We start from the raw sequence: 24,016 nt of genomic DNA, 5'->3' as shown, positions 1-24,016 counted from the left end.
TACACAGAGGCTCCAACAGTCAGTCTAGAGGCTCCATAGACCTCTAGAGAGGCTGCAAGGGGCAATAGAGAGGTTCCCTAGGCCTCCCTAGAGGCTCCCACAGGCTCTGCCAAGGCTCCATAGGCTTCTGTAGAAGCTCCACAGGCCTCTGTAGAGGTTCCCATTGTCTCTGGGCAGCCTGCTCCAGGCCTCCAGCAGCCTCACACCAAACAACTTTCTCCTCCTCTTCACATGGAACCTCCTGGGCTCCACTTTGTGCCCACTGCCCCTTGGCCTGTCCCTGGGCACCACTGAGCAGAGCCTGGCCCCAGCCTCTTGCCCCCCACAGCTCCTTTGCCTCTTGCTGAGCATTGCTCAGCTGCCCTCTGGGGCTGCTCTTCTGCAGGCTCCACATTTGCCTGGTGCCCTGTGCAGCCTTTCCTGCCTTACAGCCACCTTTGGACTAACACAGCCTTACTAACACCAACTGCCACAGTCCTAGACCAATGTGGTGCTCAGCTAAAGCAAGTGGAGAGATAATCACCCACAAGTGGTTGTCACCCACATCCCACTGAGATCATTGCTTTATCTCATCTGCCCTGCAACTAGTCAGGGGGGGGGAAGAGGGGGGGAAAAGGTTGTCCTCTAATTTGCCAAGGTGACCTCAAATGCAGTTTGATCAGATCAGGCTGTGGCTACCCACAGGACCACAGTGAAAGGCAACATCAGCTTAGGACAATGATCAGAGGTTCAGCCAGAGCAACCCCTCTGCTCAGCATTGCCTGTTTCATAGCAATGCTCTGCAAAAATCAGACAAACCTGCTTCCACTGGCCCAGAGGATGTCAGGGGTTGGAAGGGATCATCCAGCCCAAGCCCCCTGCCAGAGCAGGAGCAGAGAATCCAGCACAGGTCACACAGGAACACATCCAGACAGGGCTGGAAAGGCTCCAGAGAAGGAGACTCCACAACCTCTCTGGGCAGCCTGCTCCAGGCCTCTGGGACCCTCACAGGGAGGAAGTTCCTCCTTGTGTTGAGGTAGAACCTCCTGTGCTGCAGTTTCCATCCATTGCCTTTTGTCCTATCCCAGGGAGCAAGTGAGCAGAGCCTGTCCCTGTCCCTCCTGACCCCCAGCCCTCAGCTATTGATAGACATTAAATCCCCAGAGCTTTAGCTCTGTTCTGGAAGTTTCCTTTCCATGAATGCAGACAGCCTGGCCAGCTGGGCAGGAAGCAAAACGACCTGCAGGCATCTCACTTGTGTGAGAGAAAAGAGGTTGGGCTTGTTCCTTTCTTAGGTCTGCAGCAACATCCTTAGATCTGCTCAGGTACCCAGGCCTGCAGAGGAGCCTGCAGCTCTTTTCCTGCTGCATTTGGAGTGGAAGTGATGTTTCAGAGCCTGCTGCAGAGACCAAGGAAGCTCTGCTGTGGACAGGTGGAGTTAATGAAAGCATCATCCTGGCTCTTTGGGATGGGTTAGCAATTATTTGACATTCAAGGCTAGCAAACACCCAGAGCACACACTGGGGGTGGCAGCAGTGCAGACAGCTAACAACTGAAGGTCTTTATTTTTAGAACACTCATCCCTTTCTACCCTGCAAGAGTCCCCTGAATCCCTAAGGAGCAGCCTCACAGCCCTGTGTTTGCCTTTTTCTGGGGATGGATGAAGGCTGCACGTGTGATAAGCTCCAGAAGACAAGGGGCAGGGGCACAGTGCAGCCAAATGAGCCCCCAGGCCACAGCAAAGCCACGCTGCAGCAACCAGGGCTGGGTGCAGGATGTGCTCCCTGGTAAGAAAGCAGCTGCTCACCTAAGCTCCTGCTCAGATCCAGCATCCATGTGGTCAATCCAAGCCATGGGGGCAAAGGCAAGCTGCAGGAGCTCACAGAGGGACATGGGATGGAGATCACAGGATCACAGCTCACTGGATGTCAGGGCTTGGAAGGGACCCCTGGAGATCTGCCAGTCCAAGCCCTCTGCCAGAGCAGGAGCAGAGAACCCAGCACAGGTCACACAGGAACACATCCAGACAGGGCTGGAAAGGCTCCAGAGAAGGAGACTCCACAACCTCTCTGGGCAGCCTGCTCCAGGCCTCTGGGACCCTCACAGGGAAGAAGTTCCTCCTCATGGTGAGGTGGAACCTCCTGTGCTGCAGTTTCCATCCATTGCTCCTTGTCCTATCCCAGGGTGCAGCTGAGCAGAGCCTGTCCCTGTCCTTCCCAGCCCTCAGCTACTGATAGCCATTGATCAGATCCCTTTCAATCTCCTCTCCAGACTGAACAGCCCCAGGGCTCTCAGCCTCTCCTCCCCAGGCAGTGCTGCAGTCCCTTCAGCATCCTTGCAGCCCTCCGACAGAGATGGACCTGCAAAGCCTGCCCTGCTGTGCCATCCAGCCCCCGCCCGAGCACAGCCGGGCAGAGAAGCTGCCTGTGGGCAAGCATCTCGCAGCAGGGGGTGCCAGAGCCTCATGAAATACACCAAGCCTACAGTTTTGACTTGGTCAGAGCTGTGCTGACAGCAGGCAAGTGACCTTTTTCCTGTCCCAGGGAGGTAATCTGGATGTTTCCTGCAGGAGCAAAAGCTGGCACTCAAATCCCCAGCAACAACTGAGCAGCTGAGGGAGCTGGAGTTGCTTAGCCTGGAGAAGAGGAGGCTCAGGGGAGACCTTCTTGCTCTCTGCAACTCCCTGAAGGGAGGTTGTAGCCAGGTGGGGGTTGGTCTCTTCTCCCAGGCACCCAGAACAAGAGGACACAGTCTCAAGCTGTGCCAGGGAAGGTTGAGGCTGGATGTTAGGAAGAAATTCTTCCCAGACAGAGAGATTGGCCACTGGGATGTGCTGCCCAGGGAGGTGGTGGAGTCCCCATCCCTGGAGGGGTTTTAAACTGTGTGAGGCCCTTGGTGCCATGGTTTAGTTGATCAGATGGTGCTGGGTGATAGGTTGGACTTGGTGATCTTGGAGGTCTTTTCCAACCTGGTTAATCCTGTCTTCTGTTAATCCCCAGTGGGAACAGAAGGATGGGAGCAGATGTTCCACAGCACCAACCCCCAGGAGACAAGGGCACAAACTCCCAGAGTTTTATATACCAAGTAGCAACTTTGGAATGTTTTTTGCCATGAGAAGCTCAAGGCTCCTGGAGAAGCCTGAGATTCAAGCAGGTTTGGAGCAAGAGGTTGGCAACCCCAGGAAAAGTGATGGCTAAGCCTAACTTAAGAGGCTTTTTGTCTCCTTTGGTCAGGGTCTCCACAGCCCATTGTGTGCATCAGTGAGCACTTGCAGCCCAGAGAGCCAAGCAGAGCCTGGGCTGCAGCAAGAGAAGTGTGGCCAGCAGGGCCAGGGAGGGGATTCTGCCCCTCTGCTCCACTCTGCTGAGACCACAGCTGCAGCTCTGGGGCCAGCTCTGGAGCCTCTGTGCCAGGAAGGCTCTGGAGGGGCTGGAAGTGTCCAGAGAAGGGCCCCGAGGAGGAGCAGAGGGCTGGAGCTGCTCTGCTCTGCAGACAGCCTGAGAGAGTTGGGGTTGTGCAGGCTGGAGAGGAGAAGGCTCCCAGGAGACCTTCTGGTGGTCTGCAGGGGGCTCCAAGAAAGCTGGGGAGGGACTTTGGAGGGTGTCAGGGAGGGATAGGACTGGGGGGGATGGAGCAAAAATAGAAGTGGGGAGATTGAGATTGGCTGTGAGGAAGAAGTTGTTGCCCATGAGGGTGGTGAGAGCCTGGCACAGGTTGCCCAGGGAGGTGGTGGCAGCCTCCTGCCTGGAGGTGTTTGCAGCCAGGCTGGAGGTGGCTGTGAGCAACCTGCTGCAGTGTGAGGTGTCCCTGCCCATGGCAGGGGGCTTGGGACTGGCTGAGCCTTGAGGTCCCTTCCAGGCCTGACAGTTCTGTGATTCTATGATCCTATAGCAGGGGTTGTGCTGGTAGATGCAAGGGATGATGAGAGGGGGTTGTGCACATCTCAGCCTGGCCATACAAACCCACCCACTGCCCAACTCAGCTCTGCAGCCAGAGAATCACAGAATGGTAGGGCTTGGAAGGGACCTCCAGAGATCAAGTCCAACCCCCCTACCAGAGCAGGATCACCCAGGGCAGGTCACCCAGGTCACACATCCAGCTGGGTCTTGAAAGTCTCCACAGTCTCTCTGGGCAGCCTGCTCCAGGCCTCCAGCACCCTCACACCAAAGAAGTTTTTCTTTATGTTGAGGTGGAACTTCTAGGGCTGCAGTTTGTGTCTATTGCCCCTTGTCCTAGCACAGAACACCACTGAAAGGTGCCTGGCCCCTTCTAGCCACCCACCCTCCAGATACTTATGGATCAGATCCCCTCTCAGGCTGCTCTTCCCAGGCTCCTTCCAGGCTAAATATCCCCAGGGCTCTCAGGCTTTCCTCAGATGCTCCATCACAGGGGCAAGCACATGGGAGAGCTCATCAGCACCTTCCCCCCGGCCTCACCTCCTGCTGCTGCAAGGGGGCTCAGATGCCTTTCGAGATGTGTTTCTCTGCCCACGGGAGGTCTCTCCCTTCCCAGCCCTGGCTGCTCCAGTAGCAAAGCGACCTTTCCGTTCCTTCCTATTTGCTCACTCGCTTTCTGCTCCTGCTTTACTGCTTTGCTTTTCCTTTCCTCCAAGGTGCAAGCCACGACTCTTCTGGGGCAGGGAGTGGAGGGGACCCAGGCGAGCTCGGGTCAGGAGACAGGAGCAGACAGCTCCGGGGAGAAGGGGCAGGTGAGGGGTTAGAGCTTTCCCTCCCTCAGCAGCCACACACGGCAAACCAAACCGCAGCGAGGAACTCCTGCCCGCAGCGGCTGCTAGTCCTGCATTCCATCAGGAAGCAGCGCTCGGCGTCCTCGCTGGAGGGGTTCCTCCGGCCGGGAAGGCCGAGCGGGGCCGGGCTGGCAGGGGCCCCGCAGCCCGGTCTTGTCTTGAGCCAAACCGCGCTCAGTCATCAGCAAATCCGCCCGGCCTTTGTCAGGCAAATCCTGCCTGTGCCGAAAGGCAGGAGGGAGGCGTTGGGATGCGCGGCGAGCTGCCGGCTTCGGCAGGGGCCTCACGCAACAGCAGTGGGATGGAGTGAAGCAAGAGAGGAACAGATCGGCAGGGCGATAATGAGGCTGTGAGAAAGCCACGTGTAGGCTCCGCCTTGGAAAACACCCACGGAGCAAGGGCTTGGATAAACAAGAATGCTTCTGCAAGGTGCCCTGCTCTGAGCTGGCCCAGCAGCAGCTCTGCTCAGGCTGGCAGTGCCCAGCTCAGGCTCTGCTCACTCAGGCACTGGCTGAAGCTCAGGGCAGCTTGGCACAGCCAGGGGCTGCTGCTAGCAGGGAGAAGCTGAGGGGCAGAGCTCCTGCCAAGGCCTGGGGGGCACAGAGCCTCTGCCTCAGCCTTGCTACTCTGCACACCAAGGGCACTGCCACAGCTCTGCCCCACCTTGGGGGGCAGGAAGGCAGAGGGGGCAGCTGTGGGCAGGAGCAGACAGCAGAGGGGAGCCGCAAGTGCCCCCCAAGGGATTGCAGCCCATGGATGGCATCTTCAGCAGCAAGCTGAGGGATGCCCAGGCTCAAGCCTCTCCTTCCCTGGCTGCTGTCCCAGCAGGACTCTCTCCCTTCTGCCTTCCAGCCCCATCCCTGTCTTCCTCAATCCAGCTCCAGCATCCAGCTCCTCAATCCGCTTCCCATCTGCTGCTGAGCCCAGGCTGGGACTTGCCCAGGGCCTGCCCCCAGCATCAGTGGTGCCAGTGGTGCCATCCTTGCCCTCAGGGCTTGGCTTCCATCTTGCTTTGTGTCTCTGTGTCTCTATCCCATGGCATTGTTCTTCTCCCCATCCCAGCTGGGTTAGCTTCTTCCCCAGCCCATCAGCCTCTCTCCCTGCTTCCCTTTCTCTTCCCTTAGGGAAGGCAGAGGGGATCCTGGAGAGCTTCTGGCACCTGTCTGATGGTCAGCCCAGCCCTGACCCTTGCCAGTAACCACCACCAGGACCAAGTGAAGCAAGCCAGTAAGAGATCACTGGGGAGATAACGAGAGTGTGGGAAAGCTCCTTGGAAACTCCTCCTGGAAACATTCCCTCCCAGGAGAGCTGAAGCAGTGGAGTGAGTGCTGTGGATACCAAGAATGCTTTTGCAGGCATTTTTATGGGGCTGGTGCTACCCACCCACTGCTGTACCACTGGCACAAACTGGCCAGGCCAAGCTCCATCTGCCCTAGCAGCAGGCCTGGGCTGCATGACCAGGCTCAGGGTGGGCTCCTGTGGTGCGCCCGGAGTGCTGGGAGCTCTGCTGGGAGCTCGAGAGGGCCACAGCTGTTTGTAGATTCAAAACTCAGCCTCTGCAGAAGGATTTTGTTAAGTTTATTTCATTTTTTTTTTAAGGATGAAAGCCCAAGCCAGCCTGAGTTCTGCAGTCAACAGCCATAAAAGCAGCAGCAGCAGCAGCAGCAGCAGCAGCAGCAGCAGCAGCAGCAGCAGCAGCAGCAGCAGCAAGAGGCAACCGTCGTGCTGGCGTGAGCTGGGACGGGAAGCCTCACATCCTGGCTGCCCCAGCGCTGCCTGCCCAGCTCTGTTTGTGCAAGAGCCCTTTAAAGATATTAATGGGGGAAAGAGCATGTTTAAAGCATCATTAAATCATGTTCAAATATTAAAGGAACAGCTTTAATAACAGCAGCTACATCTGGCCCTTGAAGCAGTTTGCATTCCTTTGTGGCCTTCCGAGGTTCAGGAGACGGCAGCCGGTGCCAGAGCGAGCTCCGCGCTGGCCCCACCGTGCTGGGGGTGACCCCCAGCGCCCACAGCCACATGCCTGGGACAAGCCACCCCCCTCTCTGCAGGGAGGTCCCCACAGTGGCTTCAGGTACAGGCTGGGGAGCACAGGCATGGCCAGCTGGGTGAATGGCATCCTGCCTGCAGCAGGAAGAGTGTGGCCAGCAGGAGCAGGGAAGTCCTTGTGCCCTCTGCTCAGCACTGAGCACTGAGTCCTGGGTCCAGTTCTGGGCTCCTCAGGTTAGGAAAGAGGTTGAGCTGCTGGAAGGTGTCCAGAGAAGGGCAACAAAGCTGGGGAGGGGTCTGGAGCACAGCCCTGGGAGGAGAGGCTGAGGGAGCTGGGGTTGCTTAGCCTGGAGAAGAGGAGGCTCAGGGGAGACCTTCTTGCTCTCTGTAACTCCCTGAAGGGAGGTTGCAGCCAGCTGGGGGTTGGGCTCTTCTGCCAGACACCCAGCAGCAGAACAAGAGGACACAGTCTCAAGCTGTGCCAGGGGGGGTTTAGGCTGATGTTAGGAAGAAGTTCTTCAGAGAAAGAGAGATTGGCCATTGGGATGTGCTGCCCAGGGAGGTGGTGGAATCACCACCACTGGAAGTGCCTGGCTGAGGCCCTTGGTGCCATGGTTTAGTTGACTGCATGGTGCTGGGTGATAGGTTGGACTTGATGATCTCTGAGGTCTTTTCCAAGCTGGCTGATTCTGTCTTTCTGTGTGTGTATGAAGCCATGAGCAGAGCAAAGCCCTGCATGGCTGCAGAGAACATGCAAACTTCAGCTCACCTCTGAGAGCCAGCTTGCTGCAGGGGAAAGCAGGCACAGAACCCACACCAGCTCTCCCTGACTCACAGCTCCCACCCAGGTGTAGAAAGCAGTTCTACTCAGCAGTGTAAGGGCAACCACCTCACGGCCAGCTCCATCCTCCAGGCTCACTTGCAGTACCTGCTGCCTTTGGGAGGTGCTGCAGCAGGTCCAGAGAAGGGCAAGGAAGGTGGTACAGGGTTTAGAGCACAAGTCTGGTGAGGAGCAGCTGAGGGAACTGGAGTTGGAGAAGAGGCTGAGGGGAGAGCTTCTGGTTCTCTACAACTCCCTGAAAAGAGTTTGGAGCCAGGTGAGGGTTGGTCTCTTCTCCTTAGGAACAAGTGAGAGGACAAGGGGAAACAGCCTGAAGTTGCCCCAGGGGAGGTTCAGGTTGGACATGAGGAATGACTTCTTCCCCAAAAGGGTTGTCAAAACCTAACCCAGGCTGCCCAGGGTGGAGTGCCCATCCCTGGAGAGATTTCAAAGCTGTGAAGATGTGGTGCTGAAGGACATGGTTTAGAAGTGAACTTGGCAGTGCTGGGTTTATGGTTGGATTTGATGATCTTAAAGGTCTCTTCCAACCAAAACCATTCTGTGATTCTATGACTTCCATACTCAGGAGGCCAAAGTGAAGGATTTTTGCCCTAAAAGGCAAGAGGAGTTTCCCTGCAGCTCCTGCTGCACACCCAAGTCACAACACGTCCCCGTGCCCAGGCGTGCCTGGCCTTGGCAGCTTTCACAGGAAGCCTTTCTCCAGCAGCTGCTCTGATGGTCCTTCAGCAGCTCAGGGCAGAGCAGGACAAGCAGCAGGACAAGCAGCAGGACAAGCAGCAGGACAAGCAGCAGGACAAGCAGCTGTTGCCAGCTCTGCAGAAATTCAGCTGTGGGCTGGCAGCACATCCAAGCAGCCCTGCAGAGCAGCAGAGGCAGCCTCCCTGCTCCCGTGCACTGAGCCTGTCCCACTGCACTGCTGTGGTGCTTTGGGGCTATGCCTTTGAATAGCTTCACAGATCTTGAACAGGAAAGTAGGAAGATGTAACTGAATCACTCTTGGGTGTGAAAGGGAAAACAAAGGTCATTCTAAACAACCCCACTGGAGAGATAAGGAACTTCTACTGGTTGTACCAAAACAGTTTCTCCTCTCTTCTCACTTCTTGGCTCTGGAGGGATACTGCCTTGCTTCTGCTTGACCTAGGCTGCACTGATTTGGTATTAACTCCTCTGCCTCTGTCCCTTCTCCCTTTTGTACAGGAGGAGCAGAGAAAGAGAAGCTGGTAGCTTCCCATGGCCTTTGACCAGAGGGGTCCCTGTGCTGTTCATCACTTGTAAACCCCTGCAGCTATTGCAACCCCTGGTTATTTTGCACACATCCATTGCATTCCACTGCAGAGTGCAGCTCTGCCTGCAAACACAGCTTGCATTTGCTTCCACCTGAGCTGCTCTGGCAAAGTTAATGTTGGGGGGGGGGGGGGAAATTTCAGCCCACCCCAACTGGGAGCCAGCACACCCTCTGAGACTCACCTGCTGTGTCCTTTTCAAGGGGATGCTGGCTCCTACCCAGCAGCCCAGCAAAGAGTTTGCTCTTTCTTCATGAGCTGCTCACTGTGCTCCAGTACCAGCTGGAGGTTTGGGCTTCAGGCACTATGAATAGAATAGAATAGAATAGAATAGAATAGAATAGAATAGAATAGAATAGAATAGAATAGAATAGAATAGAATAGAATAGAATAGAATAGACCAGGTTGGAAAAGACCTTCAAGATCGCCAAGTCCAACCTATCACCCAGCACCATCCAATCAACTCAACCATGGCACCAAGGGCCTCAGCCAGGCTCTTCCTAAACACCTCCAGGGATGGGGACTCCACCACCTCCCTGGGCAGCACATCCCAGTGACCAATCTCTCTGTCAGTGAAGAACTTCTTCCTAACATCAGCCTGAACCTGCCCTGGCACAGCTTGAGACTGTGTCCTCTTGTTCTGGTGCTGGGTGCCAGGGAGAAGAGACCAACCCCCACCTGGCTACAACCTCCCTTCAGGGAGTTGCAGAGAGCAAGAAGGTCTCCCCTGAGCCTCCTCTTCTCCAGGCTAAGCAACCCCAGCTCCCTCAGCCTCTCCTCACAGGGCTGTGCTCCAGACCCCTCCCCAGCTTTGTTGCCCTTCTCTGGACACCTTCCAGCAGCTCAACCTCTTTCCTAAGCTGAGGAGCCCAGAGCTGGACACAGGACTCCAGGTGTGGCCTCAGCAGTGCTGAGCACAGGGCACAAGGACTTCCCTGCTGCTGCTGGCCACACTCTTCCTGATGCAGCCCAGGTTGCCCTTGGCCTTCTTGTCCCCCTGGGCACACTGCTGGCTCATGTTCAGTCTACTATCAACCAGTACCCCCAGGTCCCTTTCTGCCTGGCTGCTCTCCAGCCACTGCAAAAGTAACTTTGGAGGGGTCACCAGGAGTGATGTGGGGCTCCCTCATCCCAGGTGGTGCTACCCATCTGGCCCCAAAGCTCAAGGCAGAGCCCAGCAGTGAAACCCACTGCATGAAACGAAAGAGCACAGAACAAAGCTCACCTTTTCTTCATGCCATTAACTCATCCCTTCAGCAGTGTCACGTAGCAACACTTCGGAAGGCTGAGAAATGGGATCAGGCTGGCAGGAGCAGGTCTCTCTGGGCCAGACTGCATCTGCAATCCTGCTGCCTGAGGAGAAAGCAGTGCACAAGGAGTTTCTCTTACTCTTATTTCTCACTGAGACAGCAAAGTTAAGGTCTTGGGTAGCTCTTTCGTGGCTCTGTTTTGATACCAGGGGCAGAATAAATTAAGGAAAGTGAAGCCTCATGGTTAGCAGCATCAGATAAAGCACTTGCAAGCACTTGTCCCTCCACATCTCGTTTCTGCACTCTCACCACTTCCCTCTTCTCCCACTGCTTTCTCCCAGCCCTGCTCTAGCACACTGCTATGCTCAGCTCTTTGCTCTTTGAGCTGGAGAGCTCCCAGGCAGCTGCTAGCACGCCAGTGCCTTCCCCAGGTGTGTGCTAAACCAGGCAGCCAGCTGATAAACCACAAGGTGTCTGTATAACAAAAGCATTAACTGCAGCTACAAGCCAGGTTGGCTCCAGCTGTCCAGGGGAAGGTTGGCCCAGCTGGTGTCTGGCTCCCCAGAGCCTCATAGAATCATTAGCACTAGAAAAGATCTCGCCAAGATCATCAACTTCAACTGTAACCCAACACCACCATGGCCACCAAACCATGTTCCACCTCCCTGAGCACTGCCAGGGATGGGGACTTCACCACCTCCCTGGGCAGCCTGTTCCAGTAATTGATCACTCTTTCCACAACCAAACTATTCCTAATATCCAACCTAAGCCTCCCCTGATGCAACTTGAGGCCATTTTCTCTAGCCCAATTGCTTGTTGCTACAGAGAAGAGACCAACCCCCACCCTGGCTCCAGCCTCCTTTCAGGGAGTTGCAGAGAGCCAGGAGGTCTCTCCTCAGCCTCCTTCTCTCCAGGCTGATCAAGCCCAGCTCCCTCAGCTGCTCCTCACCAGCCCTGTTCTCCAGACCCTCCCCCAGCTTCATTGCTCTTCTTTGGACCTGCTCCAGCCCCTCAGTGTCCTTCTTGGAGTGAGAGGCCCAGAACTGAGCAAGGATTCAAGGTGCAGCCTCACCATTGCCCAGTCCAGGGGCACAATCCCTGCCCTGCTCCTGCTGGCCACACCATCGCTGATCCAGGCCAGGATGCTGGTAGCCTTCTTGGCCACCTGGGCACCCCCTGGCTCACCTCCAGCTGCTATCAACCAACCCCCCACTCCCATCCCCACCTCAAGCCCTTTTCCAGGGATCAGTTTCCAGCCACTCTTCCCCAAGCGTTCGTGGGGTGGCTGTGACCCAGGGGCAGGACCCAGCCCTTGGTGTCCCTGCATCCCGCAGCCGACCGAGAGCGTTACGCAAGAGCACCGCACGGATGCCGGCTGTACCGCAGCACCGCGGGGAAGCCGCCGGGAGCCCGGGGGAGGGCGCCAGGCTCGCAGGTGCCAGCCAGCCGGCGGTGCCAGCCACCCCCGGGCGACAGCCAGCCCGCGGTGCCACCCACCCCCGGGTGCCAGCCAGCCCCGGTCCCGCCGCCGGCCCCGGCCCGGCAGCGGCGGCGCGGGGCGGGGCGGGGCGGGGCGGGGCGCGGCCCCCGGCGCGGCCGCGGCCGGCGGGGCGCGGAGGGGCGCGGAGCGGAGCGGGCCGTGGGTATTTAAAGGCGGTGCAGCGGGCGGTGCCGTGCCGGGCTGTGGAGGTGCGCGGAGCGCTGTGGAGCGGAGGTGAGGGCGGTGCGCGTCCCCGTTCCAGCGGGCGGGTCGGTGGGTCCCCGGCGGGCAGACCCCCCCCGGCTCGGCTCGCCCAAGGGCATCGTCCCCAGGCTTGTCCGCAGCGAGGGGACGGTGACCTTGCGCAGCAGCTGGCGGGGGGGAAGCGCTGCAGTGAAGGCCTGGGAGGAGGGATAGCAGCAGGGAATCCTCCTGCCAGGCTTCCTGAAGGGATGCTGCTGGCCGGCGGCAGGGCAGAAGCACCTGCAGCCTCCAGCAGGGTCCCTCTGGACTTGTTGCTGTAGAGCTGCAGTCTGCAGCTCACCTCTGGTGGGGCTGCATCTCGAATCCTGGGTTCAGGTTTGGGCCTCTCCTTCCAAGAAGGTCATTTAGAGGCTGGAGTGGGTCCAGAGAAGAGCAACAGAGCTGGGGAAGGATCTGGAGAGCAGGGCTGGGGAGGAGCAGCTGAGAGAGCTGGGGGTGTTCAGCCTGGAGAAAAAGAAACTGAGGGAGATCTGGCTCTCTTCAGCTCCCTGAAGGAAGAGGCTGGAGCCAGGTGGGGGTTGGTCTCTCCTCTCTAGTCTTAAGGACAAGAGGAAATGGCCTCAAGTTGCAGCAGGGGAGGTTTAGGTTGGATGTGAGAAGAAACTTCTTCCCTGAAAGGGTTCTCAGAGCCTGGCACAGGCTGCCCAGGGAGGTGGTGGAATCCCTGTCCCTGGAGGGGTTTCAAAGAGGCAGAGATGTGGTGCTGAGGGCCATGGCTTAGCACCAGCCCTGGCAGAGATAGGGAAAGGTTGGACTGGATGAGCTCAAAGGTTTTCTCCAACCAAAATGATTCCATGATGCAGACTCAGAGGTTCCCAGGTGGGGTTGCTGGTGCAGCTGTCAGGAAGGTGGTTTGACTTAGCCAAGGCTTCACCAAACCCAAGTTAAAGGCTGAAATAGGTGAGAAGTGGTGGAGGAGGGAAGGTGAAGCTGCTACCCATAGCAGTGTGGTGGCAGTGGGCACTGGTTGCAGATTTCTGCTGTTTGGCTCATCTTAGAGTTGTTGCTTGCTTCAGATGCTCTTTAGTGTGAAGTAGGTGCAAGAGGACCTCCATGTTGTGGAGCTGAGAGAGGAGAAGCTCTGTGATAGCTGCTGCTCCTCCACTTAGTGTGCAGGGTGCTTTGGGGTATTTTAATGTGCTTTGGGAACTCACAGGCTGTCAGGGGTTGGAAGGGACCCAATGAGATCATCCAGTCCAAGCCAGAGCAGGAGCAGAGAATCCAGCACAGGTCACACAGGAACACAGCCAGACAGGGCTGGGAAGGCTCCAGAGAAGGAGACTCCACAACCTCTCTGGGCAGCCTGCTTCAAGGCTCTGTGACCCTCACAGTGCAGAAGTTCCTCCTCATGGTGAGGTGGAACCTCCTGTGCTGCAGTTTCCACCCACTGCCCCTTGTCCTATCCCAGGGAGCAAGTGAGCAGAGCCTGTCCCTACCCCTTCCCTCCTGACCCCCAGCCTTCAGATATTGATAGACATTTATTCAGTCCCTTCTCAGTCTTCTCTTTTCCAGACTGAACAGCCCCAGGCCCCTCAGCCTCTCCTCCCCAGGCAGTGCTCAGTCCCCTAATCATCCTTGTGGCCCTCTGCTGGCCCCTCTCCAGCAGATCCCTGAACTCAGGGTGGTCTTTCTCTTCTGCTCATGACTATCATGAGTAAGGCACCAGGACCTGTGTCTTGAAAGCAATCCTTGGACTGGTTTTGAGCTGCTGTGGTTTTGGCAGAGAGATGGAGAGAAGATCTGCAGAGGGCATGGACATTCTTCATCCAGCAAGTAATGGCAGGTGTGGACAAAAAGGTGCTTGGAGAGCAGCTGAGGGCTGCAGGAGTCCTTGCTCCATCAGCCCTGTGCCCATAAAGTCTCCAGGACATGGGATGTGGCAAATGGCACCAAGACTCAGGTGCTCCAGCTGGCTGATAGCGCAGAGCACTGGATGCTCTGTGCCATGCTCTGCCAGGCCAGGTTTCACTGAGCTGCTAGTTTGTGTAGTGGGTGTGTTCCTGGAGCCTGGCTGTGCTCCTGGTGTGGAGCTGAGTGGCTGTTCCCCAAACCAGCACCCCCAGGAGGAGAGAACCCCACGCAGCTGGGCTGTGACACAGTGCTTGGCTGTGTCCCCATGGAAGGGAGCCACCCACCTTGCCCCACGCTCACTTCTCTGCTTCCTCTGTGTGTGCATACAGGGTATGTGCAAAGCAGCTGAGATAAGGTATCAGCAGGTCCTTCTGGAGACCTCCTCCTTTCTCCTCACCCATGCCATACAGTCATAGAATGGTGGAGGTTGGAAGGGACCTCTGGAGATCAAGTCCAACCCCCTTGCCAAAGCAGGGTCACCCAGGGCAGGTCACACAGGAACATGTCCAGAGATGGAGACTCCCCAACCTCTCTGGGCAGCCTGCTCCAGGCCTCCAGCACCCTCACACCAAAAAAGTTTCTTCTCCTGGACAAATAGAACATTCTGGGGTCCACTTTGTGCCCACTGCCCCTTGTGCTGTCCCTGGGCACCACTGAGCAGAGCCTGGCCCCAGCCTCTTGCCCCCCACAGCTCCTTTGTCTCTTGCTGAGCATTGCTCAGCTGCCCTCTGGGGCTGCTCTTCTGCAGGCTCTCAGCCCCAGGGCTCTCAGCCTTTCTCTTACCAGCAATGATAAGACTAACTTGGAGCACAGAGATGGTCCAGGCCCTTCATCATCCTTGTAGCCTCTGCTGGGCTCCCTCCAGTATATCCCTGCCCTTCTTGAGCTGGGGGAGCCCAGAACTGCACAAAATACTCCAACTGTGGCCTCACTAGGGCAGAGCAGAGGGAGAGGAGAGCCTCTGAGCCATCTGCTCCAGCATAACCCAGGCCCTACCTATTGTCAGGAGAAATCAGCCCAGTGGCATGGTGCAGATCTGAAGAGCCTTGTCTTGCCCTGCTGCCTCACAGGAGCATTCCTTGTGGTCTCTCCACCAGTGCAGGGTGGCCTGGCTCTCCTCACATCTGAAGGTTGTGCTGTGCTCAGAGGTGCTCAGAGGGATGAAGTGAGGGCAGCTGCAGCGTTGTGTGTCAAGGAGTGTCCATCTGCCACTGCTTTCTTCCTTATCTAGGTGTGAGGCTCTCACCTCAGTTTTCCTTTCTGTTGCCAGACCAATAACTGGCATGGTGCAACCCTGCTGCCTTTCATTAGAGCTCCAGGGAGATGCCCTTGCACAAGAGTCTGCTACCTGTTTCCCACTCATGCCTGTCATAACTCTGCCAGCCCTCCCCTGCTCAGATTACACATCACCTGAGAGCAGCTGGCAGTTTCAGCTGCTTCACAAGTGACTCAGAGCCAGCCAAAGAAGACAGGTTAAAATAAGAGCCACAGCTGAAAGGAAATCTTATGGTAGAGCCCAAACATCTCAGCTATGCTGCTGATGGAGGGATGTTTACACAACTTTCTCAACTGTAAAGGCTGAAGCTCCCTTGGCAGCTCAGGTTGGTGTCCCAAATCCTTGCAGCAGCTGAGGCTTGGCACCCCTGGCCTGGGCACTGGGGAGGCTGCACCTTGAATCCTGGCTTCAGGTTTGGGCTTCTCACTCCAGGAAGGGCACTGAGGGGCTCAAGTGGGGCCAGAGAAGGGCAACAAAGCTGGGGAAGGGGCTGGGGAACAGGGCTGGGGAGGAGCAGCTGAGGGAACAATGGAGAAGAGGAGGCTGGGGGCAGACCTCATTGCTCTCTGCAACTCCCTGAAAGGAGGTTGGGGGAGGTGGAGGTTGGTCCCTTCTCTGTAGTAGCAAGTGAGGATGAGAGGAAATGGCCTGACACTGTGCCAGAGGAGGGATAGGTTGGATATGAGGAATAATTTTGTTGTGCAAAGAGTGATAAGTTGCTGGCACAGGCTGCCCAGGGAGGTGGTGGCCATCATCCCTGGGGGTGCTCAAGGAATGTGTGGCCGTGGCATCTGGGGACCTGGTTTGATGGCCATGGTGGTGTTGGGCTGGTGGTTGGACTGGATGAGCTCAGAGGCCTTCTGCAAGCAAAAGCCCAAACCCCTCTAAGATACCTCCTGGAAGAGTTCCTCAGGAACTCTCCATCTGTAAGCATTTGCAATTTAAACCTGGTGCTGGTCTCCAGTCACAGGCTTGAGGTCCTTGGGGGTACCAGAGCTGTGTCCCAGCACATGTACCTGAGCTATGCTTACCCTCAAACCACAGGGAGAGCTTGCCCTGGGGTTTCACCTCACCCATTTACTTGTCCTCCCTGGCAGAGCTTACCCCCTTTGTTCCACACCAAGGTGCTAGTCCTGTCATAATGGGAGGGCTTGGAGCAGAGAGAGAGAGCTGGAAAGGAAAGGGTTTGTCATAATTGTCAGCAGTGCTTATGTAAGGAAGGGACTGGGGAAACTTCAGAAGAGGGAAGAGCAGAACAGCCTCTGAAAAATTAATTTGGCCTTGGAAGAAAATGGGACAGAGCTGCTCTAAGAATGCTGTCATAGACCAGCTGCACCTTCTCCTTCACAGAGGCATGCCAGGGGAGGTTTGGGCTGATGTTAGGAAGAAATTCTTCCCAGCAAGAGAGATTGGGATGTGCTGCCCAGGGAGGTGGTGGAGTCCCCATCCCTGGAGGTGTTTAGGAAGGGACTGGATGGAGCCCTTGGTGCCATGGTTGAGTTGATTGGATGGTGCTGGGTGATAGGTTGGATTCAATGATCTCAAAGGTCTTTTCCAGCCTGGTTCATTCTGATGTAACAGACAGGTTGCACAGGAGGATGTCCAGATGGGATTTGAATTACTCCAGTGAAGAAGACTCCCCAAGCTCTCTGGGCAGCCTGCTCCAGGGCTGCACCAACCTCCAAGTAAAGAAGTTGCTCCTCATGTTTAGGTGCAGCTTCCCCTGTTCCAGTGTGTGCCTCTTACCCCTTGTCCTGTCTCTGGGCACCACTGACAACAGTCTCACAGTATCACCAAGGTTGGAAGAGACCTCAAAGATCATCAAGTCCAACCTGTCACCACAGACCTCACGACTAGACCATGGCACCAAGTGCCACATCCAATCCCCACTGAACACCCCCAGGGATGGGGACTCCACCACCTCCCTGGGCAGCACATCCCAAGGGCTAACAACTCTCTCAGGGAGGAACTTTCTCCTCACCTCCAGCCTAAACCTGCCCTGGAGCAGCTTGAGACTGTGTCCATCAGCCTGGCCCCATGCTCCTGACCCCTACCCCTCAAGTATTGACGAGCAGAGCTAAGCTCCCCCTCAGCCTGCTCTTCTCTAGGCTGAAAAGCCCCAGGTCCCTCAGCCTTTCTTCAGGAGAGATCTTCACTCCAAGTATTTTTCCACTCCTGGAAGATTCATTTTCCTAAAAAAGTACCACCCCCCCAGGCCAACATTCCCCCACATGCCAGCTCTGAGTCATGTACAGCAATAAAGCCTCACCAGCTCTCAAACTCCTCCTGGGGTGGCACAGATGGTGGCAGGAGCAGCTACCTCCAGAGCTTACACTCCCTCTGGCACACTGGTGGAGGGCCAAGTGTGTGCTGAGTCAGCAGGCTGGATGCTGAGGAGGGGAAATCCGAGATGGCCTTGCTGCTGCTAGGGGCTTTTACTCCAGGTTGAGAGGAAGGTGCCCAGAGAAGGGCCAGGAGGAGGAGCAGAGGGCTGGAGCTGCTCTGCTCTGCAGACAGCCTGAGAGAGTTGGGGTTGTGCAGGCTGGAGAGGAGAAGGCTCCCAGGAGACCTTCTGGTGGCCTTCCAGGATCTGCAGGGGGCTGCAAGAAAGCTGGGGAGGGACTTCTGAGGGTGTCAGGGAGGGATAGGACTGGGAGGGATGGAGCAGAACTAGAAGTGGGGAGATTGAGCTTGGATGTGAGGAAGAAGTTGTTGCCCAGGAGGGTGGTGAGAGCCTGGCACAGGTTGCCCAGGGAGGTGGTGGAAGCCTCCTGCCTGGAGGTGTTTGCAGCCAGGCTGGAGGTGGCTGTGAGCAACCTGCTGTAGTGTGAGGTGTCCCTGCCCATGGCAGGGGGCTTGGAGCTGGCTGAGCCTTGAGGTCCCTTCCAAGCCTGACAGCTCTGTGAGTCTTTGATTCTTTTATAAGATCAAGCCTGCTGTGAAATGAAACCTGGGATTTATTCCTATTTTGGGAGGGGGGGATGATGATTTATCTTCTCAGTTGCCCTAATCAGAGGCAAGTGTCAACAAGCAAGAAAAGCAAGTTGCCACTTAAAGCCACAAAAGCTGCTTTGCAGGTTTCTCTCCTGGCTTTTTGGTTTGGTTTGGTTTGTTGGGGTTTTTTGTTTGGTTTTGCTTGTTTGGGGATGTTGGGGGTTGTGTTTGGTTGGGGCTTGTGGGGGTGTTTTGTGTCTTCTTTTTGCTTGGAGGGGAAAGTCCTGAAAGTAATCTGAATATGGCTTCATGGCTGTAAAGCTGAATTGTGTTCATTTTGATCATAGCTGCTTGGAGCTGTCCCATGGCCTCTGCACAGGAAGGCAATTCCACAGCCCAGCTGAGTGCCTCCATTCAAATCATAGCATCACAGAGTGGCTGAGGCTGGAAGGGAGCTCAGGGATCAACCTCCCCTCCATGCCCAGGGACACCTCTCAGCTCCACTCAGCTGCTCAAGGCCTCAGCCAGCCTGGCCTTCAACACCCCCAGCAAGGAGGCAGCCACAGCCTCCCTGGCCAGCCTGGGCCACACTCTCACCACCCTCCCAAGCAACAACTTCTGCCTCAGCTCCACTCTGACCCTGCTCTGCCTCAGCTTCCAACCATTCCCCCTTGGCCTGGCTCCAGCCCCCCTCAGCCAAAGTCTCTCTGCAGCCTTCCTGCAGGATGCCTTCAGGTCCTGGCAGGCAGCTCTGAGGTGCCCCTGGATCCTTCTCCTCTGCAGGCTGCACAGCCCCAGCTCCCTCAGCCTGTGCTCCCAGCAGAGCTGCTCCAGCCCTTGGAGCATCTTTGTGGCCTCCTCTGGTCCCTCTCCAGCAGCTCTGTGTCCTTCTGCTGCTGGGGACCCCAGACCTGGAGGCAGGATTGGAGGTGCCTCGTTCAGATCATATCAGCACCTCCCTCCCAGCCAAACCTGATCTGAAACTGAAAAACTGAGGAGTCAGCAGAGAATTTAACTCCTGATTTGTTTTGCATTAAAGGATGGTTAGACCCTGTCCCAGGGTGCCCAGAGAGGTGGGGGATGCCCCCTGGCTGGAACCATCCCAGGTGAGGTTGTCTGGGGCTCTGAGCAGCCTGCTCTAGTTGCAGCTGTCCCTGCTGGCTGCAGGGGGGGTTGGGATCGAGGAGCTTGAGAGGTCCCTTCCCCCCCCCCCCAGACCATTCTGTGCCTCTAAGTCCTGTTTAATACACAGGATTTTTCTCTTCACAGGTTTCTCTTTGCTGCTCTGCTGCCTACTGCTCTGATTATTAGTGAGCCTTGTGGTGAGGCTGCCCCAGCCCCCTGGGGCTGTGGAGCTTTGGGCATTGCTTATGCTTCAAACCAGCTCTCAATGAATGCAGATGAATTGCCTTCAGAGCAGGGATCTGTGTCACAGTGGGTGCTGGTGGCTCACTGGCTGTGCAGCTGCCTTTAGGTGGCTTTTCTTTCCCCTTCCCTCCTATGTTTTCCCTTTATAAATCATGCATCTGCAACTGCATTACCCTGAGCTGTCTCTGCTGCATGGCCAAGGCAGTCCTGCTCCCAAGGGAAGCCTCTGGGTAGATGGGAATCACAGAATCAACCAGGCTGGGAAGGACCTCAGAGGTCATCAAGTCCAACCTAGTACCTAACACCTCCTGACAACTAAACCATGGCTCCAAGTGCCACATCCAATCCCCTCTTGAACACCTCCAGGGATGGGGACTCCACCACCTCCCTGGGCAGCACATCCCAGTGGCCAATTCCTCTTGCTGGGAAGAACTTTCTCCTCACCTCCAGCCTAAACCTCCCCTGGCGCAGCTTGAGGCTGTGTCCTCTTGTTCTGGTGCTGGCTGCCTGGGAGAAGAGACCAACCCCCACCTGGCTCCAACCTCCCTGCAGGTAGAGAGCAAGAAGGTCTCCCAAACTGCCCTTGTGGAAGTGCAGAAGCATTTCCTCTTCCTCAGGATTAAAGGCTCAGTGCTACATGTTGTCTCCTCTGGCTGTGCTTCAATGCTAGGAAGCAAACATGAAGTTCAGCAAGGGCAGGGGTAGGGTCCTGCACCTGGAAAGGAGCAGAGCCCCCTGCAGCAGTACAGCTGAGGGGAGACCTGCTGGGAAGCAGCTCTGCAGAGAGCACACTGAGAGTGCTGGAGGACCAAGAAGTTCACCCTGAGCCACCAGTGTGCCCCTGAGGCCAAGAAAGCCAATGGTGTCCTGGGTGCATGGAGAAGAGTGTGGCCAGCAGGTTGAGGGAGGTTCTCTTTCCCCTCTACTCTGCCCTGCTCAGATCACATCTAAACCTCCCCTGGCACAGCTTGAGACTGTGTGCTCTTGTTCTGGTGCTGGTTGCCTGGGAGAAGAGACCAACCCCCACCTGGCTGCAGCTTCCTTTCAGGAAGTTGTAAAGAGCAATGAGATCTTCCCCTGAGGCTCCTCTTCTCCAGGCTAAATGCACTGGGAGTGTGTTAGTGGTGAGGGCAGGGGCTGCCATTTGCCTCTCTTTTACTTATCTCAGTCTTTATTATTCATTTGGAGACCACACAGCCTCTGCACCAAGAGATCCTGCATCCCATGAGAGGTGTGGAGAGCCTGGGGCTGGGGTTATGCCCTGTGCCATCCCCTGGGAGAGCCCAGGAGGCACAGGCTGGCTGCTGGTGCCAGAGCTGGGTGGCAAGGGGAGCAAGGTCTTTGGTGTGCCTCAAAAGGTCTGCTTCTTGTTTTAATTGCTTCATACTTTATTCATGTGTCCCTCCATGCCAGCAGTGGTTAGTAAGTGATAGTGGTGAGTCTGCAGCTTGGCAGGCTGCTCTGCTAGCAGGAAAATCATCCTGGGCTACTTTTTCCTTACCTTTAAAGCAGCTCTGCATTGGGATAAGTGTCTGTGCCACTGTGGGCAGCATTAGCACATTAGCTTGGGGATCAGTGCTGGGCCCCAGCCTGTTCAATATCTTTATCAATGATCTGGAGGAGGGGATTGAGTCCATCAGCAGTAAATTTGCAGATGAGACCAAGCTGGGGGCAGGAGTTGATCTGTTAGAGGGTTGGAGAGCTCTGCAGAGGGACCTTGCCAGGCTGGGCAGATGGGCAGAGCCCAAGGGCAGGAGATTGAACACATCCAAGTGCCAGGTGCTGCACTTTGGCCACAGCAACCTCAGGCAGTGCTGCAGGCTGGGGGCAGAGTGGCTGAGAGCTGCCAGGCAGAGAGGGACCTGGGGGTGCTGGTTGATGGTAGGCTGAACATGAGCCTGCAGTGTGCCCAGGGGGACAAGAAGGCCAAGGGCATCCTGGCCTGCAGCAGGAAGAGTGTGGCCAGCAGGAGCAGGGAAGTCCTTGTGCCCTGTGCTCAGCACTGCTGAGGCCACACCTGGAGTCCTGTGTCCAGTTCTGGGCTCCTCAGGTCAGGAAAGAGGTTGAGCTGCTGGAAGGTGTCCAGAGAAGGGCAACAAAGCTGGGGAGGGGTCTGGAGCACAGCCCTGGGAGGAGAGGCTGAGGGAGCTGGGGTTGCTTAGCCTGGAGAAGAGGAGGCTCAGGGGAGACCTTCTTGCTCTCTGCAACTCCCTGAAGGGAGGTTGGAGCCAGGTGGGGGTTGGTCTCTTCTCCCTGGCACCCAGCACCAGAACAAGAGGACACAGTCTCAAGCTGTGCCAGGGGAGGTTTAGGCTGGAGGTTATGAAGAAATTCTTCCCAGACAGAGAGATTGGCCATGGGAATGTGCTGCCCAGGGAGGTGGTGGAGTCCCCATCCCTGGAGGTGTTTAAGCAGAGCCTGGCTGAGGCCCTTGGTGCCATGGTTGAGTTGATTGGATAGTGCTGGGTGATAGGTTGGACTTGGTGATCTTTGAGGCCTTTTCCAACCTGGTTAATTCTGTATTCTGTGTCTCTCCATCCAAACCTCTGCAGCACCCCTCTGGTAACCTTGGAGCCTAAAACAGCTGCAGCAAAGCACCTTAAACACTGGAGCTTGGCACTTCCCCATGTGGCAGGCAGGCTTGGCAGGTGTTGACACAAGAATGGTGGGAGATTACCCAGCACAGGAATAACCCCAGTGTCAACACCATCATCCTGGAGAGCCTGAGAGGGCCCTTCTTGTTTGCCTTTGTGCAGCAAAGGGCTTAACCTCTCCATTGAAAGATGCAGCTCTGTCTGCAGCAGGTACAGACAGAGGCACTTCTGGCTGCCCATGAGTCACAGTTTGCCAGCTGTGCCACTTCTATTACAGGCTTTGCACTATTTACAAGGCTCTAAGGCCTCCCTCCCATTCTGTCTTAAAACAAATGATCTGAAAGGAATTGACTTCCATTCATACCAGGAGAGAAAGCAGTGGGGACCTTTGTCCCCAGCCTGTAGCCTTGCAAATGAAGTTGTGATGGCAAAGATAGTCACTGACAGCCCAGCAGGCAGCTGGGTGCTGGGCTGCAGCCAGAGCAGTGTGGGCAGCAGGGCAGGAGAGGGGATTCTGCCCCTGGGCTCTGCTCTGCTCAGACCTCACCTCCAATCCTGCCTCCAGCTCTGGTGTCCCCAGCAGAAGGAGGACACAGAGCTGCTGGAGAGAGGCCAGAGGAGGCCACAAAGATGCTCCAAGGGCTGGAGCAGCTCTGCTGGGAGCACAGGCTGAGGGAGCTGGGGCTGTGCAGCCTGCAGAGGAGAAGGCTCCAGGGGCACCTCAGAGCTGCCTGCCAGGACCTGAAGGCATCCTGCAGGAAGGCTGCAGAGAGACTTTTGCTGAGGGGGGCTGGAGCCAGGCCAAGGGGGAATGGTTGGAAGCTGAGGCAGAGCAGGGTTAGAGTGGAGCTGAGGCAGAAGTTGTTGCTTGGGAGGGTGGTGAGAGTGTGGCCCAGGCTGGCCAGGGAGGCTGTGGCTGCCTCCTTGCTGGGGGTGTTGAAGGCCAGGCTGGCTGAGGCCTTGAGCAGCTGAGTGGAGCTGAGAGGTGTCCCTGGGCATGGTGGGGAGGTTGGAGCAGAGGAGCTCTGAGCTCCCTTCCTGCCTGAGCCATGCTGTGACAGAATTAAAATGATAATGATCCACCCCTCAAAACTATTGCAGGGCCTACAAAATGTAGTGTAGTAGATGGGGGAGATGATGGAAGTGAAGGAAACAGACAGCTTTGGGAGAAGGGGTGGGGGAAATGTATTAGGGAAGATACTGATGGTTGGAGGAAGCAGGGGGGCTGGTGGAAAGGAAAGGCTGGCAGGATGATGGGGCAAGTAGAGCAATTTTTGTCTGTAGTTTCACTGCCCTGGTTGCCAGGAATGAGGTTGCATTCACAGGGTTCTTGAGAGTTGAGGAGCTGCTGGAGAACAGATCTGGAGGTCTGGATGGCAAACCTGAGGGATGGGAGGAGAAACAGCAGCAGAGGAGAGGAGCAGGAGGAAGGTGGGCAGCAAAGGCAGTCAGCCATCTTCTTAACAACCACAGAATCACAGGGGTTGGAAGAGACCTCCAGAGATCATCCAGTCCAACCCCCCTGCCAGAGCAGGAGCACCCAGGGCAGGGCACACAGGAGCACATCCAAGTGGGTTTGGAATCTTTCCACACCAGGAGACTCCACAACCTCTCTGGGCAGCCTGCTCCAGGCCTCCAGCAGCCTCACACCAAACAACTTTCTCCTCCTCTTCACATGGAATCTCCTAGGGTCCAGTCTGTGCCCACTGCCCCTTGCCCTGTCCCTGGGCACCACTGAGCAGAGCCTGGCCCCAGCCTCCTGCCCTCCACAGCTCCTTTGTCTCTTGCTGAGCATTGACTTGTGGCACCCTGCAGTGGTTGGCCTCCCAAAGCCTCACCTTTTAGTGCCTGCAGCTTCCCTGGCAGGATGCTCCATTTGCAGCGTGTTGAACTGCTGCTTCTGGTGACCTGAAGGAAGCAAGAAGGAGAAACAGGATGCATGGTGGTGTGAGTGCTTAACAGTGCAGCCACAGGGCAAGAATTTGACACCTCAGTAAGCCAAGCCAAGCTGTGGCAAAGCAAAGCAGGGATCCTTTCTACTGGTAATTTGTCTTCCCTCCAGCGCATACCCAGCTGCCTCCAGACTGATGCTGGGCAGGCTCCAGAGGCAGTAAACCACTGGCTCCTGTAATAGATTTGTCCTAGGGCAGTGGCCCC

Source organism: Dryobates pubescens, chromosome 32, assembly GCF_014839835.1.
Source record: "Dryobates pubescens isolate bDryPub1 chromosome 32, bDryPub1.pri, whole genome shotgun sequence".
NCBI classification, from domain to species: domain Eukaryota; kingdom Metazoa; phylum Chordata; class Aves; order Piciformes; family Picidae; genus Dryobates; species Dryobates pubescens.
Note: the sequence above shows the minus strand (reverse complement) of the source record.